The 23859-nt window shown below is 34.9% G+C and overlaps 1 protein-coding gene across 10 annotated transcripts in view; it reads right to left on the reverse strand.

Moving 5' to 3' along the window:
* PACRG (parkin coregulated) overlaps positions 1 to 23859 on the reverse strand; it is a 215516-nt gene that overhangs the window by 1056 nt on the left and 190601 nt on the right. Inside the window, exon 6 of one of the 10 annotated variants that reach the window (XR_014954369.1) lies at positions 1 to 23859. This exon is cut by the window's right edge and continues 9916 nt beyond it. The exons of the other annotated variants lie outside the window; for them this stretch is intronic. The gene's annotated coding sequence lies outside the window, so the exon portion shown is untranslated. 10 annotated transcript variants of the gene reach the window in all.

A 23859-nucleotide genomic window follows, 5' to 3' on the forward strand; every position in this document is an offset into this window, starting at 1 on the left:
CTGACTACATATTCCAAGACATGTATAAAAAAATAATTTGGAAGGAGCAAAATGTACTCAGCCCATGTTTGGTGTAGTGGGGAGCTGTCACTGCTGTAGGGTAGTCCACATGCAAGCAGCCAGTGGCCTCACTCTGGGCAGTGGTGACAATGTGCCCATGTTAACATCTCAAACAATCAGTGGCACTCTCAGTCAGCCAGAGAAAGACCCATTTGTCAGGACAGTGCAACTTCTCTGACAGAGCTGGCCTTTCACATTTGTAACAGGGCAAACACAAAGGCAAGGGTAGATTTTGCCCTCACTGTTGCTTCTAGATCCCCAGGCTGATGCCATGTAGATGTACAACTGCACCAATCCTCACATTCTCTCCTAGATCTAAGCCCAAAGATCTGGATTTAAGGCTTGTGGCTTTGTTACCAGCAAAAACTGAAGAACCATGATCATGACAAAACAGCTGGTGAACCTGGGCAAAAATCATCCTTTTGATGAATTTTTCTGTAAAATATCTGACTACTTACACACATTTATGTCACTTCACTTTTTATGAAATTGTTTTACAAATACTGATGTGACATGCGAGGACTGTGCTTCTTGAGTGGGAAGGAGGTAATTTATTTTTTATGATGATTACTTTTAAGCACACAAATATTTTCCAATACATTAACTGTTAATCTCACTGATGTGAAAAGCCAGGGTTGTGACATCAAAATTTATTACAATGAATTTACTGTAATGTTACGAATAACAGATTATGAGAGTGCATAGAAAACACAAAGAACTATTAGTAAAAGGATTGACTTATACAAAAGTAGTGCAAAAAGAAAAGCATATCACAATTGGGTGCATTTTAGAATAAACATGGCTTGCTCTTGCAGAAGGCAACTGAGATAACTGTGCCTCATCACCTGTCTTGCATGTGCAGTGTATGCCCTCCCCAGAATACAGAGGTATTTCTGATTTCACCAGTTTGAGCAAAGGAAACCCTGAACCTTGACCTAAGTCTTGGCAAATACATAAAGGAATTACTGACTTTCCAACCATATGTCTATTATCTGCAATTTTAAGCCTACACACATGCTCTGCTAATGAGCTTACACAGCTTTCATCGTTCTTTGAAAGAAGTAGTAAAAAAAAAATCAGCTGTCTGGAAGTAATGGTGATACACTTCTAAGGAAGTCTGGGGGAGGCCAATGAGAAGCTGTGATAATGCTGGTACCAGAGGTATTTTCCAGAATTGCATGTAACAATCTTTATTCTATAATATAGTATGTACAAAAAATTATGTCTTAGATGCTTGATGAAAAGGTACCTAAGACTATGAGGCAATGAAAAAGGAAAGAGTCTGCAAGGGAAGACTGAATGTGTGATGTGCAGACCGTCATTACAATATTTTTCCTACAGACCATCTGTGTTTTATGAAGGTTTGCCTCCTCAAGACAGCCATAATTCACACCAGTGTCATGACACAAGCTACAGCCAACAATACTAGAAAGGTTATGTCAGCATTGATGTCACCTGGTAAGTACCAAAATGGCTATCCTATGTATTTATAGGAATTAGCAAAGCTTTCATACAAAAATTATTATCATCAGCCCAAGAGGACAACAACCATTAAATGGATGAGTCAGAATGATCTGCCCAATGCACCTAAGGGTAAATATCTATTCGTAATAATAATGATGATTAGTTGGAAAAAATAGCCTTTGAAGAAAAGGGGTTTCAGCATGCCCTTCTCTAGTTTGACTGTTTCCATGTTAGTTTGCCTGAGAAGCCAGCTTTGTCAGCCATAAAAATGTTGCATATGTAAAGTGTGAACATGGATCTGATTCAAACTCTTTATGAAGTTCTCCTTTGTGAGGAAGAATAAATAAGGATGAAAATGCTAGGAAGCACATTTGTCATATCTTTGTCTCAAAGTGAAATGTCTGGCAAATTCAGCATGCACCAAGAACTCATTTCAGAACAAATGTCATTTCTATGTTTAGAAGAAATACATTGAAAGATTACTGAGACATCTGGAGGATTACAATTAGGATCCCTGATCCCAGCCCTTCCTGGATCAAGAAGTTAGTTCCCAACCTCCCAAATCATGCAGCAAAGGTTTTATGGTGCTCAAAGTGAAGTGAAAGGCACCTGTCAAGACCTGTGTTAGCTGATGAAATCAGCCAGCACACCACGGCCAGGAGCGGCACTCCCTGCCCTCCCGATGCCAGCTGCTGTAGCCAAGGAAACCCTGCTCAGGCCCTCAGGGACTGAACTCAGCGTTTGGCAGGGAACAGAGGAGGATTTGAATTTTGTTATAAAAGGTGGTTTGTATTTGAGTCTAGACATGCTTCTATTCATGATTTGGGATATTAAAGAAATTCGGGTGTTATTTGTATTCTATGTCATTTCATTTTAAAGTTTCACTAGGGTAATGCTACAAATATAAAATATTATTGCTTTAAAGAAGGATGAGCAAGTTTCTCTCTATGCACTAAAAGCCTGCTATGGCAGTTTTGGCATCCTGGAGTGGACAAGAAAGGTAAACCAACCCTTAGAGCTCACTCAAATCTATTAACTCTAGACATTTGTTAACACCTGGAAGTGTCCAAGACATTCTTTTAGTTTATTAAATTTCACTAATTTCACTTCAAGACAGGCCAAACCTCAAAAAGAGGAGTTTTTAATCTCCTAATTATGTTGCTTGTGTTTCACAGATACCAGATCTTGCTCCTGGTGGTGATTATTCCAAAGCTCCTACTTTACACAAATTAAAGGCAGGGTTTTCATACACCTGTTGCAGGGATGTCATAGATCTTGTGATATTAGATTTTCCACAAATGTTAAATATCTGAGCAATGCTTAGTATTGGAATAACATTTAAAAGAAATTTCTGAAGTGACTGTGAAGACAGCCCTATGTTTAGAGGACATTTTTAATCAAATTGTTTAGAGAACCTTTTTAATCAAATTGTAACTCAAATGTAATTCCTTTTTCTTTACTGATGAAAGTGTTTCTTTACTAATTTTGTGTATAAAGTCACACTTGTGTATTTCAGTTTGTCTTGGAACAAATTATTCTTAGCAGAAATTTTTGAAGTGCTACTAGTTAAAAACAAGCTCTGGTATAAAAGTTTGGAGTGGGCTTTTTAAATTTTTTTTTCCTTTTTTGGGTTCACAAAACAATAAAACTACTTGGAAAGATAAGCATAATTCCTTCCTTTTGAGTCTTGAAAAACAAAGATACTGAAAGGTAAAATGACTTCCAAGTCATGGAAGGTATCAGTCACAAACCATGATTCTCAACTTTTACTGTTGACAATGAAAGTACTAATTTATGGTAAAATATAACTATGGTAAAAATCCATTTTAAGTGGCTCAGTTCATCCTAGCATACCAACACCTGTTTTCAGCAATTAGAATGACTACAGGAATGCAACATGCTAATCTGAATGTTACTTCAAAATAAAAAATCCCAGCTATAGTGTGATTGAGCCTGTCACATAACAAAATGCAGTTAAGCAGTGCAAGCTAGCATTAAAAAAATTTTGAGGAAAAATTCAGGGCTTTCTTTCCTTCTAGGAGTCATCACCAATACCAAGAAATAAATGGAAGCTGATTTCAGCTACAGACTGACATGCATCCATGTCAGGGTTCACATCATGTAAGTTCACTGCTCAGGCACAGCTCAGAGCTTAATTAAGCTTTCACAGTCTTGTTAGGATACATTTAATTGTCATAGAATGTGTTGGCTTCCTGACTGGAGTGGAAAATGAAAGCCCTGATGAGTCAGTGTGGGGAGAGAGGAAGGCTCCTTTGCACCACTCCTATCACTGTGACTCAGAACTCAGCTTTGAAATTGTCAGCTCCAGGAACGATGAGGTAGTTCAGTCTCCCTGTTCATTTAATTGAAAGCGTGTGAAAAGTCACAGGGTAAGAGTCTAAACCCCTCCTGTCTGCTAAGAAACAGGGGGACATTTCCAATTCATTCCACTCAGGGCAAGGAAGAGACACCAGGAGGTTATGAGTTGTGGTTGTTACTAACCCAGACGGAGAACCCCATGTTCCCATTGTGAAGGCTCAGAGCAATGTGAACATCAGTTTTAAATGTGCTTTAGGATAAATCAAGATTATGTACACACAAAGTGGAAACTGGCCTCCAGGAGGCTGGTCCCAAAGCTAGAGTGTTGGAAAGAAGAGCATGTAGAGTACTTTATGTTGGAAGGAACCTCTGGAGTCATCTGGTCCAAGTGCTCTGCTGTAAGTCAGCCTCATTTCCAAAGGCAGACCAGGTTGCTCAGGGTGGAATCTGCAGTTGCTTAGCACAGAGTAATCCCAGAATGGAAAAGGGTGCAGAAATCCGCTTGGCTGACAAAGTTCTTCACCAGACATTTCAAATGTGATGGAGGAGAGTGCTACTCCTTAAATATGAACAGGTGTTTCATGCAGGAGGACTTGCTGGAGTTACAAATGTCATAGGGAGAATTATTATCTCTTTTGATACAAAATAAATCTAAACTTTTGGGGTAGTAACAGATTACTACATATATAACACTGCTTTTTGAAGCTTAATCTTATTTCAGGGAAAGAGGCACAAATTTTGCTGAAAAATTAATAAAATTTCATTAACACTCTGATTTGAAATAATGAAACATAATTTTAAAAACTGAAATTAACACATATATTTCAAAGCACTTTAAAACATTAAGGCTGAATATCCTAATATAACCTAAGAAGGCCAAATCTTTGAATAAGCACAGACCTATTTTTTCACACTATCAACACTTGAGTTCCTTGACTCTTGCTTTCTTTCTGTTTTTCATCACTAGTGCTGAGTGTTTATCACTTTACAATGTTACAGTACTGCAGAGACTGTGGAAGGATATTTCAATCCAAGAAGTCATGTAACTTGGAATTTAAAGAGAATACTAATTTAGAGACATTTCAGCTCATCATGTCTTAGAAAAGATTTTCTTTATTCTCATTCAAGGCATTTTGCTTTAGAATAAAATATAGATTCTTCCTATAGTTATCTTCCATATGCAGCCAGCTTTTAGTTATTTCACAAATAAGCATTTATAGTAAAATGAAAGCACTGTTACTATAAATCCTATTCAGAAACTCAACAGGTCAGCAAGTAGAGGAAGTGCTGTGATTGGACAGGAAACATGGAAATGATGTTTTACTAATGATGTAAGCTTACTAGAGATAGCTGCAACTACTTGCAAATTGCTGGAGTAAAAAACAACAAAAAAACAAGAATCAACAACCCAACAAAAATCTAAACCAAACAAACCAAAAAATCCAACTGAAAAGGAGCCAACACAGCAGCTGTTATTGCAGTTTTCCATTTCCAGGAAATGTTATCAATATCACATGTAATCCTTTCTAAGCCCAAGTTTTGGGATTTTTTTGCTATTTTTTTTTTTAATAGAAGTACAAGAATGAAAAAGAAATCACAGGTTTTGTAGCAAAATTTATTAGCAAATATATCAATGCAGTAAAAATTAAGCAAATATTTTTTCCTTTATAAGTACTTAAATTTCTCCAATTAATTCAGACTTTGAAGTTTACCTATGTTAGTTCTACAGATCAATATCAAACAAAGTAGAGTTAAATAATCTTAGATAAATAGTATGCTCAACAGGGGAATGGAATTTGGAGGCTGATATCTCATTGGCCTTGGGACAACATTTACTATTGCAAAACAATATATTAGTCACAAATCATGCTTAACATGCAACAAGAGTTGCGCCAGTTATGTGAATCTGATGTTCTGTCAGTTGCCAGATAGTACAAAGTAAATAATTTTTTTTTTTGGTTAGACATCATGTTTGTGTGTGCAAAATTTGCATAGCTTTGCTGGACTGATGTGAAATATGTTCGTTCATCCCATTAATTTCTCATCCAAATATAGCATAATTAATGCAAAAGGAATTAAAACCATGGAAAAACAAATCTTTGCATGTGTGTGGAATAAACATGATTTATTTTTTAATGTAATTCAAAGTGACAAACCTGAAAGTCCTCAAGTGCTTCAAAGATCACCGAGTTCAATATGAAACACAAACTTAAACCAGATAATTTGTGACATTGAGTTACACACATACGTAAACCCAAGATGCTTAGCCATCCATCCTATTTCCACCAATTGGAAGTTTTTTATTATTGCAGCCAAAATGCTTTTAAGGGGGAACCCTATGTTTTTCTTCACAAGCAAAAAGCTCAGTAATCCATTACTTTGTGTTAATAACTGCTGCTATGTTTGTACATCTGCCACGTACTAATGGAATTGGTTGTGTCTAATTTTGCCATTCAAAATCTTTACCATTTAAGGAGTCTATTCAGTGTATTTGCCCATCAAAAATTGCACAAGAACTAAATGATTTCAGTGACTGCTTTCCTAACTTTGTGACAGAAGGGTGAGCCCTTTTTTGTCAGGGAAAGTTTCACCTCATCATGAGGAAGAATTTCTTTCCATTGAGGGTTGCGGAACGCTGGAACAGGCTGCCAGAGGACGCCATGGAGTCTCCCTGACTGGAGACATTCCAAACCCACCTGGACACATTCCTGGGTCACCTCCTTTGGACAATCCTATCTTGGCAGGAGGCCTTGGACTATGTCATCTCCTTTCCAACCCTAAGTATTCTGTGATTCTGTGCAATGCGACCATATGAAAATAGGGCAATGCATTAAAAATTTCTCATCAAAATAATGGGAGCAAGCAGTTAGATATGCCTCCAGGTTGCTGAATATGCCTAAAGCTGCCAGTTTTCTAGTTTCACTCTTCCCTAATTAAGCTAAATAAGCAAGAGCCTGAAGTCAACAGAGGGTGTTTTAGCAGTGATTTGAGAAAGGACAAGGAGATGAAAGCTATGAATGACTGTGTGGATTTGCCTAGATTTCTTTCATTGCTGTAGGACAAGGATAGAATTTAAGCAGTTTAAAGGACAACTAGCACTGAAACTGGAGTGTGCTATTTTATCCTCAAGCCAGGTATAAAAGGAACATCCTGCTCCACAGGTATCAGTACTATAAGGATCAGGATATCTCCTTCTGGTGTGTCTTTATATTTCTTCTATATATATATATGTGTGTATATATATATATGTATGTATATATATATATGTAAATGAATTGGATATTCAGATTACTCTTCCTTTGTTTTTCAGTTGAATTAATTCATATTATAGATAAAAAATAGCCTTCCTATTATGTGAATTTGCTTTCTTTTTTTGAAGGACATAAAAATAAATACTTATCAAAAGCTAGTTAACAGCTATATATTTTACATTAAGGAAAGCATAAATTTGAATTCATAACAGCTTTTCATGCGAACAGAAAAAAGCTAATTTTTATACAACTAAAATGTATTATAATGTGTAGTCTTACAGGAATGCAAAATAGATAAAAAGAGAAAGGAAATTGTGTCCCCTAGGTGTGGTATTTCTGCAGATTCATGGCTTTTGAATTAAGTTGAAGCCTTTTGAAAAAAAAATGTAGAAACTGCACATACACCACATTCATACTGATTTTTTTTTAACCTTAGGGATCTGAACTAAGTGTGAAAAAATATAAGTGAAAAAGAAGTATTTCATTAGTGACTCTCAACTGGAAAACACTCTATCTTCTTCTTCTCTAAATTACCCCAGTGCCAGGTGATAGAGGATATTTACGTGTCAGTAACCTGACTTAGAGCACTTATTAAGATTTTATAGACTGACACCCTTTTGCAATACACAGCAAAACCTTTTGTTTTGTCACTTATACAATGTTTATAGGATTACTTTCTTTACTATTTTATATAAAATAATTTACTGTGCCACTATAGATATCACAGACTCTAGGCTGTGTTTATCAAAATGTGCTCCTGATGTTTTCACAAAGGGGTCACAGTGTTATTAAAACACAAGCATTTTAGTGAGGCCTAAATACATTTGTTTGTAAAAATGAAGTAATTGCATAAAATAAGTGCATATAAAAACAATAGGATGGAAAATGATTAGCAGTTTTTTAAGGTAAAATTTGTATTGACATATGCTAAAATATTTTAAAATAAAAATATTTTAATATATCCCATATATTTATTTTATTACACATTATTACTTTTCTTAATTGTTTTAAGAAAATGGAGATATTCCAGTAGAAACTATTAACTAAAGGTTATTTCTTCCACTCCAGATAGAATTTTTTTTTCTGATAAAAATAAAAAACAAGCAAAGGTCTTAGCAATAAGAGTAAGAATTAATATATTTTTCTGACTTCCCGTGTTCATGACACAATTTTATTGTTGGCATGTATGAATATATATAAATATATATTTATGCATGTAAATATATAAATATATAATAGATATTAATTATATATTATATTAATTTATATTTATTTTTATTAACATATATTTGTATCAAGTAATATATAATAAATAGATATAGGAAAAAACTACTGCTCTTTCTTGAATTTCTTACACCTGAAGAATTGTAATCATCCAGAAGCATATAAAGCCTTAAGGCTGTTGAAAAAAAGACCTTTAAACATCTGTTCTAGAGCTACACATGGGAGTAAAAGTGGTTTTTCTGTGTGCAAAGAGGATACATGACATGCTGAGCACTGTGATTTGGAGCCTGGTTAACACTGATCATACAAGTGTCATAACAGTGACAACCTCCAACTGCTAACAATGCAGCGCTTCTGGTTCACTTTGTAATACTTCTCTTAATATCCTTCCACTTCATTACAAAAGCAGTGAACCTAAACAGTTATGCTTAAAAAAAACCACCTTTGCTTCTCAGGTGAATTTGTAGTTGCTTGTCTGAAACTGCTGCACATATCATGTATCTATAGGCAGTGAAGTAGTTACAATAATCTCATCTCCTCTGCAGTGGTCATTTGAGCGTTTGCTATTCTGATTTGCTGCCATGTGCTTCATTTTGAAGCACAAGAGTTTTTTGTCATTTATCATTCTCCAGCCAATCCTGGAAAATATGACCATTTTTGTCCTCTAACATTGCTAAAGCATGCTATGTCTTGTAACACCAGCCTTAATTCCCTATTCATCATTCATTCATCTTACAGTCCTTCCAGCCCTGGTGCTTGACAAGCCTACAGCTGCTCAGCCTCCAAAGGAGAACAGCTCATACACACACACACACACATGCATGTCAGGTCAGCGAGGAAGAGGCAAGAGAAGAGGCAAGTGATATGGCTGAATGCTCTTGGTCAGCTCAAGCTGGCCTTGAGCTTTAAAACAGCCAAGAAATCAGTTCTATAGCACAGCAGAGCACATCATGCTTGAATATTTGAAGTTTGCATTTTCATGCATTATAATGAAGTGCAAAAGTAAAAAGCTGTCAAGAAAATTCTTCCATGGCAACTTAAATATGCTTTCTCACACTTGGGTGATGTGAGAGCACATGCACACATTGTAATCAGCTTTACATTAATAACAATGAAATGTCCATTCCTATGAAGGAAATTAATGAAGGGGGTTTTTAGATAAATTTGGGACATCTTGCAAAGATAACCTAGAAGTCCGTATGGCATATCTAAGTAGGAAATATTAATATTCTCTTCAAGTTTTCCTAATATGCTTATTGCTCAGTGGATAGGAACAGCCTTCAGAGGAAAAGAAGTAACATCTCACAAAATTCCTTTATCACTTTTCTCCAGCAGACCACAGATGGCTGTTTCAACTTCTATAATATTTAATGCTAATGGCTGCAGTGAGTTTACAGGTTTCTGACCCAGCTCTGCAGCTGCACTGCTGCTGAATTGGTACCCATGGAAGGAGTACCTCAAGATTAAGAGAAAATTCTGCATCAGAGAAAAAATCTGCATTTTTGGACAACAGCAGCTAGAGCAGAATTGTGATTTTGAAGGAAACAATGATGTTATTTTAAGGGAAAAGAATAACATACGTTAGTCTCAATAAAATAATGTAAGGAAAATTCATGAGTCACCAAGAAATGTCATCACTGGCTGGTGGTATCTGGAAAGGTCCTCCTGAATTACTTGTCCTAACACAGCCAAAGATTTGGGTCCTTGACTGATAAGTAAAATCAACATTTCTTGTCCCAGGGAGAAGAATGTGGACATGGGAGAAGTATAAGACAAACAAAGGCTGAAAGTGGAGGAAGGGAAGCCAAGGACATTCCTTTGGCTAGTTAATTTTCTGAAGTATGCTTCATAAAGGTTCTAACTGTAAGAATATATGCATTATGATTTAGCATAATAATTCCACAGTGTAACTAGAAATATCCCACTGGATGCCAATTAACATGTTATATCTGAGCCTGTTGACTTTCTGCTGTAATTCTATAGCAAAACATGGTGAAAGGGCAGATAGGCTTATCTGCACATCTGTTACTAGAGCCCAGAATCTTTGCTTTACAGTTATGAGTAAGAATCTTACTTACTTACCTACTTACTCCCAAGTTTGCTTGGGAAATGATTAGAATGGAATGTCAGCTGTATTAACACAAGCATAGAGCTCTTACAGGAAGGTGTGTATCAGCTAAAGAATTGACTTCATAAGATAGAGGAGGTGAACTGAAGCTGTTACCAGTGTGTGAGAAGAGAGATACCAACAGCCTCCCAGCACTTGAGAGACCTCTCCTACTGTCTTCTTTTCCTTTAATTGTATAGATTAAAAAAAAAAAAAAAAAGGAAGAAAAAAATTAAAAGTGTAACCCAGAAATCTCTTGCTTTTGTCATATCCTCATTTTACAGAGGCATAAACTTTTCTCTATACCTAATATCAAAAAATGCAGAAAAGTCAGTAAGTTCAGGCATGCTTGTTATCAGATCTAGTGCCTCAGCCATCTGCCTCAACAGTTCCAGAAACTGCTGATAGATGTCTGGCAGAGAGTATAACCACTGTCACTGAGTCCTGAGGAGACACTGAAGAAGTCAGGCTAATATTAATTTATTTACATATCTTTGCCCTTGTAATCTATCTCTATCTAGCAGCTCAGAATGGCTTAAACTGGGGTTATGGTTCTAGTTCTGTAGGGGAAATGGCACGAGAAGCTAAGAACTTGATTTTATAGGAGAGGAACAATAGCACTCACAATTTTCAGCCAACAGACTGACTTAACTTCACGTATCCACAGAAGACAACTGTGAAAACAGGCAGAATTAGACACAGGGCACCAATACTGTGGTATAAATCTTTTACAGCCAGAACAGAAATTTAGACCATGTCAGGAATTGCAACACTTAATACCTGTGGGCTTTGCAGGAGACTTGGTAGTGCTGCATTAAACTTACCTCTCAGCATATAGTAGGAGCTGGATTCCCAAGAGCAATGTTCAAGTGAGTGAAGGGCTGATCAGTGAGTCTCACAGAGGTAGCCAGTGGGGAACAGGGAGCAGAAGACTTTTTCTCTAACTTAAATATTTGCATTTGGCCTGGAGCAACAGCCCAGGAGCTTTCCTGATGGTAGATAGCTATTGCCATTCCTTCTGCGTGAGACCGAATGATTTCTTTAAAAGCAAGTTTTGTCAGGAAACTCTAGTGTTGCCTGTTTCCCATGGATGTGTGCTGATTTTGCACTACACCTCTTTACAATGACAACTTGTTTCCCACGAGTTCTACCAGCTAATAGAGGGTATGAGCTAAGGCAAGTTTTGACACCTTGTATTTCTTACATACCCTACCAACAGTTCTCTCACCAGGACATGAATTTGGATCCCTTTCTCCTACCCAGACATAGGGTAATCCTTCTATTTTTCTAGAAGCTCTGCCCCTTTTTCAGTTTGACTGAATTTGGACAATGAGTTTAAAAGTTATGTGAGTTGAGGTGGCGGGTGGGAAAGATTTACAGAAAAGAATAACCTTATAGCCCATTAAGCCTGGTGTTTTTAAGGCAGGAAAAAAAAAAAAAGAGAGCAAGGGCAGAAATGACTGCCTTAGTTTTCATAATTTGAAAACGTAGTGATGAAGCACCCTCCCAGGAAGCAGGAAAAAGCCCAGACTATGTGGTTTCAAATCTTCATCTTTCATGATCAGGGAGATTTCACCTAATTATCAAATTATTAACTCACAGAGAAAGGCTCATGTGACCTCTACCTTACAATGTGGCAAGGAAGCAGCTGTGGAGACAGACCTATTGTCAGGCTATAAACTTGTGCCAGTATTTCAGAGAAACACAAAATTTAGCACCTGAATCCAATTTTCAGCAGCCACCTGAGGGGGTCGATCCTGAGCCTTTAGCAGTTCCCAAATGAAGACTGCAGTGAATCAGAACATCTGTACATGAAGCTAGATATTTAAATGTCTAAATACATATTTATGTGAATACTGTCTACAGTGCCAATTTTTAAGTGTTTTGACTTGAACTAACTTCCAAACAGATGGTTATTCTGAATCTATCTTCATTTATTTATGGCTGTTTATGTTTTTACAGATATAATAAATGATCCAAAGCTTATTCCTTGTCTATTTATTTATATTTTAATAACAGTTAAAGATATTGTTGTATTGCACAATTTATATCAATTATATAAAGATGATCTTTCTGTGTTGTACTTACATGTGATACCTCTGAATATTCAAGGAAAAATTTCTAGGACCATAAGACAAAGTGAACAAGCATAAATGAGATGTTAGAATCATCTATACTATTGTAAGCTAAGTGAGATATTGCCATAGAATAAACATCCCCCAAAATATATGAAATCAAAAAGGAGGACAAAATACAGGAAGAAAATATTTAAGTACATATATGAGAAGCTTTGGAAAGCGGAATTCAACAAAATTCATGCAAATTTTCCCAGTAAGATAAAGCTCATGCTATATAAAATGCTGGGTTTTGTATCATAAGCAGATATTGGCCTGACTCAGGAAACTGTCACGAAAATTTGTAAGTGATTGAAAAATCAGGACTAAAGAATTTTTATTTATATCAAAGCATTTCCTAACTAATGAAACAAGCATATACAAAGTATTAAGAAATCAAGGGTATAATACTGCTGCCAGTGATAGTCATGCCTCACCATGTAAATCAATGAGTTTCAGAAAAGTAAATGAGAGAGAGGGAGTTAGCTTTTCTCTGCCCACTACAGTGATTCATTAGCTTATTTTCAATAAGAAATGCACTAGCTATGTTGTTATTTCGTAGCTTTTTTCACATTATCAATAGTACCAGAAAACAACAGCTATCCATTACACTTCTAAAAGCAAAAGGCACACATGACCATGAAACACTGTGAGACTTCAGTAAAAAATATCATGAGAAAGAAAATTCCTCAACTTTGAACATGTATTTGTTTATATGTAATTTTTAATATCCAGGAAAAGCAAAGCTTCCTGTAATCATTTTCTTACAGTACTATGACATTCATTTTTAATGCATGGTTTTAAGTATAATTGTCTAAAGAAGGTTCAGAAGATATTAGAGTTGCCAACTTTTATTATACAACTTTACGTGAACTGTAACACCACTGCATTTGTATCAAGAAATCATGTCTGGAAGGAAAGAAAAGGAAATTTTCCCACTGAATGATAACATTGGTTTATTTCCATAAGCGAAATAAATTTTTTAGGAAACATAAACTCAAAAAATTATTGATGTAGAACAGTTTTTATCGCATCAGCTGCAGAACTCCACTGGGGAAAACAGAAAGGAGAAGCCCTTAGGCCACATTTTGTGTGACCTAATTCTTTCAAGGGTATGTTTCTGCAAATTTTTAGGAAGTGACAATGCAAATGAACAACAGTTCCCACTGTGATGTTTTCATGGAATTTCTGCATAACCTCCAAACAGCAGACTTTGCACCAGTACTATAGTACATAGTTTTGTTGTAGAGCTTAATTACTTTTGGATGTAAATGAGCAGAAAAACAATTATCACACATCCAGCAGAAGAAATGGTTATGCTTCTATAAATCCCTAGTATTCTACTGCTGTGATTGTCAATTTAAAGTTTCAGTCTCTGTGCTGCTGCCAGTTAATGATTAGTCTACTACATTTTGGTGAAATTGCACTCCAGTCAAAGGAAATGAAGTAAAAAGATGAGGGAAAAAAGAAACTAATATTGTTGAAGTCTAATTAGAGTAGCAGGGCCAGTGCTGGACTTAGCTGTGATGAGGTTGGCTTTCTATTAAACTCAATACACTGAATTCACTGAGAGCAAGATCAAATGCCATGATTTCATTTTCATGGGTGATGTGTTAATAGGAGTGAGATTAACTTCTTCTTCATGTAGTGATTTTTTTTACATTAATGCAAATCAGAATGCAATCATTCTTCCCTTTCCAAGTATAGTTCTAAAATCTGCCACTTTACTTTTAGAAGGATTAGTGACATGCAGCTTATTTTGAAGGAAATCACATTGCTTTAACAAAGAAAAAATAAATAATTCTATTGACTTCAGCATCATCAGCAATGTCTTCCAGAAATACATTTTAAGAGTTTCCTATGTCAGACAACCATTTCTTATTTATATGGTTTTAACACATGCTGCTTTGTTTCTAAATGAGTACTTGCAGCAAGTGAATGTGCTTTCATTTAGCAACTTAAGTTTTCAGTTTAAACAACTAAAGATTGCATTTGAGCCAAGTTGATAAAAACATGCTAATAAAATTGTTTTTAAATTAATATATTTGGATTTTATCTCAAAATAGTAATCCCCCTCCAAAATACCCCCCAAACCCCAGAAAACTGCAAGCCAAACCCTCTCCCCCAACCAATGCTCTGATACTAACTCTGTATTTCTTCCCTAGAATAGGGCCTTATCATATTATTTCACTCCTCCTTTAAAAATATTAATGGGCATTAAACAGCTATATTACTAGCCATATATGCTGAAATACTTCAGGGTTCCTGACACAATGTCACACTTGGTACAATAAGTATTGATAAAAAAACCTGCTTGAATGCCAATAAATATATATTGTGAAGAAATGTTACATATATTCATCCTTCCACCTACAATCATTTAATACAGTAAAATCCAAACCATATATAATTTAGATTAGGCAGAATAGTATTTTAAATGAAAAAGGTCAGATGTATGTAATACACATTTTTCATTTTAAATTGTGCACAAAGTCTACTTGTAGACCTTTGAAATTGATGGCAAATGTGAGTGCTTATTTACCTGGAACTTTAAGTATTTAATATATAATGCATATGTTCCCTGAAATACTTCAAATTTGCTTCTACAAACAAATAGTGGGATGTTGTGCACACATCTCAAATATCCTATACAGCAAATTAAAAATGTGATATGGACATCAATTCCCTAATGCTGCATAATTTCTATTCAATAATAAAAGAAATCAATAGAATTTTGTATTTGATTCTCTAAGAGAACCACACCGCTTCTTACACGAATACAAGGAAAATTGAAGGAATGCATGCTATATTTATTCTTTTGTTTGTTTTTCTTTTTTTGTTCTGAGGATTTTCTCAAAATTATTTTGAGAAACATCTTTAACATAAATACTTCTATTGGCAGGGTTATTTTCATTGGGGAATAACTTTTATTGTCCAAAATCTTTGCTGTGTCAATAGTTCCACCATATTGTTTATTTATCTCAAAAATGTTCTCAGCTTTCATTTGTCCCAGTGTCTCACATGAATCAGCTCTCAAAATTCAGAAATTGTACAAATTCACATTCTATCAAGATAGAAAATGACAAAAAGAGACTATTGAGTTAAATTTGCTAAAGCTATCATCTTCCAACCTATCCCCTTATAGTGATGGATTCTCACGTTAGCTAGAGCACCAAAGCAGTTCATTTGGATAGCTTGGCATTCAATCATAGAATGACTGAACAGTTAAAAATTTTGAAAAATGCCTTTTCCCACCTAAGGTTGACTACAAAGCTATACCTGAGCCTGTTATCTTATGATCAGGTCCTGGCTTTTTCATTGAAAACTACCTGAATGAATGACTGAAATTTATATTACTTCAACAGAAGTACAACAAACACTGACTGTTGTTATCCTTTAAAATGGTCAGGCTGAAGATGTGGTCTCTATCTGTGAAAGTCCTGTAAGAAATGTTTTTCCCTATGTGCTGCAGAATATATTTATACATAAGGAGACTGTCATCCTCAGTTGTTCTCTTTTGTATTAATCATGAATCTATCAATCGGAAAGCAAAGCTCATGGGAGTAGAAGATAGGCTAATTCAATAAACAGAACAAAAGATTTCAGATTCCCTGTCAGAGGACATTAGATTGACTGCAATTTTCTCAGCTTTCAGAACAAAGCTGAAAACCCACTTCAAATTAGTATCCTCAGAGTCACTATATGAACAGCTATGAAGAAGAAAATAGGACACGGATCATGGTGGAAAGGGTGAGGTTAAGAGTAAATGAGATTGCTGAGTTGTTGTGAATCTAATTAATTTTTGGAAAATACTCAAATCCTCTGATAGGTAACATTAAGATAGGGGAGAATTACTTTACCACGGAAAAGTATTTAATGTTGGGAAAATAGAAAATATTAAATGGAAAATCAGATAGGAGGGTGATGATTTTTTTTTTAATTAGCAATGAAATAATAATATTAAATAATAAATAATTTGTGGCTTTTGCCATAATCACAATTGATTCCTTAGATGTAATGGTTTCTAGAAAGGAAAATGGTTTAAGTTATGAACATGTGCTACTTAAAATGCATGTGTGTAGTACTTTGTAGTAAGGTATGGATTATAACGGTGTAATTGACTGACATTCCATTAAAAAGCTTTAAATTGAGTAGATGGGTGTGTATTGAACTGTTGCATTTTAGTGCACTTCTGGTGGCAGATCGAGATCACTCTTGAACAGTATCACCAAGGGAGTGGGTCTGATCTGTCCCTATGAGGTGTTATCTCAAGACATGGAGATGCTGTTTTCATCTTCTGAACCAAACAGAAAACATTAGAACGAAATGTTAGATTACTTTTCCATAAAATTTAAATACAACTATCCTTAGATAACTTTTTTGGAGTGACAAGCACCTATGTGAGCTGAAGATCTGGCCAATTCCATTTATTTACAAAAGACAAAGTGTTTTTACCAAAGAAAAATAAGTTCATAAGTTTCTGAAACAACCACAAAAAATCATCTTACCGTCTTAAAAACACCTAGAAAAACATATTTGGAATGTTTGGAAATATAACATAGACCCTAAAGAATAATTTATTAATGGGCATTAAAGTCCAATATTCACTCCAGCTTTATTGACCCAGCAGGAAATAAGTGTTATTTAAATCTTAAAATTGCTAGTGCACAGCATTGAGTTTGGTTTCAGGAAGAAGGAGTAATAGGGTGAGGGAAAGATGAGTTTTTGGGACCTCTAGATCATGATGTCAATGAGTAGCATGTGACAGAGCCCCCCATTTGATATTATCAGCTTTCAGTGCTGGAGATCATTCCTTGGAGCTGTTTTATTTACAATATTGCCATTGGGCCTATTTCATCACAGCCCGTGTAAACAGGGAAATGACAAGACCATGGTCTTTAGAGATGTCTATAAATAACAAAATAATTCCACTTTTGTCTATGAAGATGAAGTAAATGAATAAGGAAGAGGTATTTTCTACTGCTAATATGAAAGGTCAAACTCACTTCATAAATATAGATGCTATTTTAATTGAGGTACAAGTAGATCTACAAACTGAATCTAAAAAAAGGCCTCTACCATTTTAAGCAGAAGTAACAGTAGTATAATGAACATAATAATAAATACTTAGCAAATTTACCTTAGTGGAGTTTACAAATTCAGATCTAACTATAAAATTGAGCTATTTGAATCACCATTTGTACTCCAGCTATACATTGTGACCATCCTTCTGCATAATTTTAACACCATTTTTTCATTACATATTATTTATTAAAATAAACAAATAATCTATGTGTTATTTTGCAGAGAAATATTTTCTTACAAATAGGAAACCAGAAAAAAACATTTAAAATTATTCTACTTCATACAAAATGTTATAAGCTTCAGCATGTATTTTAAATGCTCCTGAAGAATTGGGTGGTTGGGGTTGTTAGTTTGGTACCCACCACTGCTTCATGTTGAACAGTTAAACTGGTCAAATACATGTTGCTTTGTGGATGATAAGAAACATACTGTTCAGCATCTTTGTTGAGTATAATTTAATTTAACCTGTATACTAGGAACGAAATCTCATTTCTTCTTCTAAATTTGTAGATAAGTTGCATTAAGTGGAGAGTAACTCCCACATAATGTTTGGATTTTGTACCATTACATCTCAATAACTTCTTCTGATTTCATCATTACAGGATATCCTCTAACATGTTAAATTTTTTTTTTATGAATGTTTTATTTTTAACATATAACTTCCATATTTCTGAATCCCATGATTAATTAGAACAGGGATTTGAAAAAATAAAATAAACATATTTTGTTGGCTGAAAGCAATTAATCAAATACAAAGAGATGAAAATCAAAACACAAACCCAGGTATGAAAGGCCCTGGGCATCAGTGAACATTGGCTGCTTACCTGATTTCTAACATGGGCTCTCATAGGCTTCAGTAGAACCCTGAATCCACCAAGGACACTTTGTGATGGATATCCTGACAATCACTGCCAGGCTTCAGTTATAAATAAGAGCCCACAATAACACAATAACCTCTCTTTTCTCCTGTCCTTCAGGTGTGTAGCTGGTATACTTGGATGTTTATGACAGTGGGCATTTATGTCTTGCTAGCCTTAGTAGTAAGTTCCTATTTAGTCTTAACTAGCATCTACATAAGTTTTTCAGTGAGCCACACTAACACAGAAATACAAATTGAAATGTGCTTTCAAATGACAAACTACTAATTAGCATATAAGGTAAGTGGGCATAGCTACAGTACATGGTTTCAGTCATTTATAATTTTTGGCTTTGCTATTTAGAAACTCGTGTGTTGAGATACAGATCTTGATATACATATTAACTTTTGCAGTTCTTGGTGATATGAATACCAGGATTTTACATATATAGAAAACCTCTAGGATTATTGGCAATAGTATAGAAATAAATAAGATGTAGAAAAAACCTTTCAAACAAGAAGCCTAATAAAGCACAGGATCTTCTCTAAACTCAGTCAGAGAAAAAATAATCTTTAAGTATTTTTCTCTTTCCACATAAGCTCTGGAGGTTAATAAAACACATAAAATAGAGTCAGAAGTATGACTGCTCAACTAACCCTGAAGTTTTCCAAAAGATATAAGACAAAGATCATCTAAGCTTATTTCGCAACTACAGTCACCCATATGATGAAATCATTGGCCTGTACTAAAAGTTAAATCAGCTTCTGGATGAAGAAAGAGTATATTTCAACAATATTACCAGGTAACTTTTAGACTTAAATTGGTATGAAGATGAAGGTAAGAGAAGAAATGTAGATAGCATGCTGAGTTAACACACATTAATTGGATATTCACCCCAACACAAGAGAGTTGGAAGTCAACGTGTGTAATTGTTTTCTGGTGTCTTGTCCACAATATCACCATGGAATTTTCTCCAATTAATTGTGATTTAGTCAAATAGTCTGAAACTGTACTGAAAGCTGTAAAACGAGAAAGCTCCAACACCCATGTAGAAAGGTAAAATTGCATGATACTTCTACAATTATCTCCTTTCCATAGTAAACAGCATTTAACCTTTCCAAGAACTTAAATCACACATGAAACAAGAAATGAAAATAACTAGGACAAATAGTCTTTCCTTCCCCACAAATAGCAGTAAAATGAAAGAGTAGAAAGAAGATTGGAAGGAAATACTGTGGGACCGGCCTTCTGAAAGTTTTCAGGAAGTATGAAGCTTATGTACATTTAAGAGGATAAAAAATCAGATTTCATTTAAACACAACTGATATACATTTCAGTAATTAAGATGATTATTATGATGTCAGTAGATAAATCTCTTTTGTTTCTTGCAGTGGCCTTCTGCCACTACCAACTTCATTCTCAGTTTATTTCTTTCAGGAAATAAAGTTGTTCATTTATGCAAATAAACTTGATATGGGGAGATATGAACCACCTTTCTGATGGCTGATGTTGCAGATTTCTAAAGCATTAGTTTCTGACAACACTGACTCAGTTTCCAGAATGAATCCTGTCCACTGGAAGAATTGTACAAGGTACATATACAGTTATAAAAAATTACTGTCTGAACCTTCCCATGTAAAGGCTGAAGAAATGTAGAAGCAGGTAAGCAAGGTAAGCCAATAATTATCAGGGACAACAAAAATTGCATATCTTCTTACTAGAATAGACTTGCAAGTAGTTTATCTTTCCATTTTTCATGTCTTCATCTCTGCCACTTCATTCAGAATAAAAGATAGTAATTGAAAGGCTTTAGTCTTTGCAGAACAATCAGCCAGGTATCAGGAAGGTTCCTCTCTGGACTTTTTCATCCATTCCCAAGTTGCTATCTATCTGAAGGTTCATTGGAACTCCTTTCTACTTTGCCAAATTACAGTTCCATTTCTCATTCTAAAATGACTCACTAACTCTCAGTACTGGGTAAATATCCAAAGTCACACAAAACTTTGAACTTCTGAATGTTCACAGACCACCTGGGCAAGTACCGGTCATTCCTGTTTACAAAATTTCACAGTTTACGAAATGCAGCTGAGCACTAAGTTTGATAACAAGCTTTTCATCAAAGAACAGCTAAATCAAATAAATCTAAAATAGTTTGGCAGTAAGATGCATCATAGTAATTTTCCAGTGTAAAGTCAATTGGAATGATAAGAGAGTGATTTTGTGCTAAATAAGACATAACATAGTCATTCTCACTTTAATATTTGTATTCAAATTACGGGCTAGGAGTCAAAACAGAAAGCAAACCTAAGTTTTAGAGCTTAGTCTCCAACTCAGGAAAGCAGTTAATTTATTTAAATCCATCCTATCTTAAGAGATATAGTTGATTATGTTCTTAACTATAACTCAATGCTTATGTTCATTATGCGATGTCTGCCTAAATTCATTACCACAAGAAACAGCTCTTCAAGTCAGTGCTGGAAGATTCTCTATCCAAACCTCAGAACTACATTACCAGATCAAAAACTAGGTGTACAGGATTTAAATATTCCTTTGCATTCAGTATAATTTGTTAACTTTTGCACACTTCTTTTACATTATGTACAAATAAATATGTTCATTCTCAGTGGTCTGAAATGGCGAATGGTATGAAATGCAACGAAATGGTGTGAATAATAGCCAAGTAAACAAAGATGTTGCAGCTTATTTAGGTTCATTTTGTAAACAGGCCAGCCATGTGTTCATCAGGCAGGGGCTACGCTGGGCTGGGTTATCACATGTGGGTAATGTGCCACATTCTTCTCGTGCCGTACTGTCGCATTCCTCACTGTGCTGGATGGAATCCCACAGGCTCACAGACTCGACAGAGTGCAACAGCAAAGTTACACAATCCTTCCTACTAAAGCATCTTCTGGGAGATACTGCTAAGGCTAATTGATTAGTCAAGAGTTTTTGGGATGAACTATGACCCTGCGAAATATAAAAGGAAGTGCTAAATCTTACACAGCCCATATTCTTCTTTTTTTCATGGTAATACAAACCTTTTTGCATTATCTAGAAGATCCATGTTAACTTGATCAAAACCTTGGAATATACTGTAACTCCAAATTCTGAATTAATCCCTGATTTAAACAAAAAAATTAAAATCTGAACAGCCTCTACAATTCTAGGCTGTAAACAGAAATGGGATTAAATCAGATTCCATCCCCTGCTCATGCTCAGAGGTACACAGGGAAAATAGAAAGGCATTTCTGCATTGGCAGTTTCACTCAAAATGGTTTCTTGAACTGAGAAACAATCCTAAAGATATAAAGCAAAATAAGAAAACAGACACTTTAGTGCTTCTGTCTGGCTAGAAAGTGTTTTGCTTCTTGTAAGATATTATTTTAATAAGATTTAATTTTTTTCTGTTATGAAGAGACCCAAGACTGGCTCCACAACACTTTACAAAATAAGTGATTCCATTCAATTGTGTTAGATGGAATGTCATCCAGGAATAAATATTTAGGCAGTTAACTATTTTATGTTAGTTTTGTACAATACAATGCTCTAACCAAAGGCAAACAAAATGAAATCACAGAAATTAATTTAAACAAAAGTGAACATAAATTGTGAAAGTGGCACAATTTTGATAATGAAGTTTGCTCACACAGTGATGAGTGAATACATTTCCATAGACTATTATACTTTAATATGTTTCTGGCAAGTAAAAATAAATTATGATTTAAAATTTACAACAAAATTTTGACAAAAGCTTGTGTTAAAACAAGAAGGATCAGTGTACAGGATAAGGTAGGAAGACTTTAGCTCTGTTCTTTCACAATTTATGTATTTTCACTTAAACTCTTGTAAAAAGTCAAAAATCGCTAGCCACTTTTGGAATTCCAGGCATAGTCTATTTAGAGTTAGACTGTATATCCACATTTTAAATATTCATACCATCTTCAGCACATCACTATATGAAATGATTCATTACTTTCCTGATACAGAGCCAAGGAAATAAGTTGGTTTCTATTTATAGAAGACTCTTTCTAAAGAAAGGAAATGCAAGGGAAATTAAAGATATTAAATAAACAGCACTTAGAATTGTGGTCTACAAATAGTAGTATGAAGTTCTCCATAAGAATTATTGCAAGGAGAAGCTTGTTCTATAAGAGTCTAGAAAAAAATCTCCACTATCCTATTCTCTTACTTTATGATTTCTTAAAAAAATCTTAAGATTTCTAAAAAATTTAAAGACTATTGAAGTAATTTCTTTTTTCTTCTTTGGTTGTTTTTTTTTTTTAATAATAATACCATGGGGGCAATGACACTTTTGCCAGGATCACATAAGATTTTTTGATCTTACCTAATACAGTGGAATAATGCCAGTTAATACAATGGTAGCTTCTATTAGAAGCATTGTCTCTCATTAAGAAAGAATCACATATTGAGCCACAATGAAAAATATTTTGGCTGAAAAGTTGCTTATGTCTTTGAAAGTTCATGTTAAAAAAAGAACTAGATAGATTTTTTAGAAATAAATTAAATATTTTGAGGTTTTAAATAAAAATGGAATCATAAATTCAAAAATATTGATTGTTCAGGACATAAATTTAAATGCAAACATAATACATGGGTTTTCTGTTAGACAATCAAGTCTTGATTACTTTCTTCCAACCAAAAATGCCAAATTAGAAAAAGTTTTAAAATTTTCAATGACTACAAAATAGCTTTTGTCAGAATCACAGGATTATTTGGGCTGGAAGGGTCCTTAAAGACCTTCAGGTTCCAAGCTCCCTGCCACAGGCAGGAACAACTTCCACTGGGCCAAGTTGCTGGAAGCCCCATCCAGCCTGGCCTTGAACACCTTCAGCTTTTCTGGGCAACCTGTTCCAGTGCCTCACCACCCTCACAGTAAGTAGAATTTCTTTCTAATATCCAATCTAAACCCACTCTCTTGCAGTTTACAGCCATCCCCTCTTGTCCTATGTGCAAGGAAAATACTATTTAGGCAAAAAAATTTAATTTCTTTTGTTCAAATATAACTCTAGGTACATTTCTACAGCTCTGATTTGCAAATATTTGTGTATATACACAAGACTATTCACACAGTTGAGTGCAGTCAAGAGGCAGGGAATTACTCACAAGTGCAAATTTATGTTTCTATGTGTATGTGTTTGCAAAAGCAAGGAGCTAATTTAGAACTTGGTCATGCAGTGATAAAGCAATGCAGGTATTAAAAAATAATCATTACAATTTTAATGTAGAGCATGTGTTATAAAGCATGCAAAAGTGACAAATCAGCTAACCAACAGTTTTCCTACTTTTGAGGAAAAGTAGGAAAATCCTACTTCCTACTATTTCTGTAGAAAACATATTAATGGAAGAGGAAAAAACCA

The sequence above is a fragment of the Lonchura striata genome, chromosome 3 (assembly GCF_050655825.1).
Source record: "Lonchura striata isolate lonStrDom1 chromosome 3, ASM5065582v1, whole genome shotgun sequence".
NCBI lineage: Eukaryota > Metazoa > Chordata > Aves > Passeriformes > Estrildidae > Lonchura > Lonchura striata.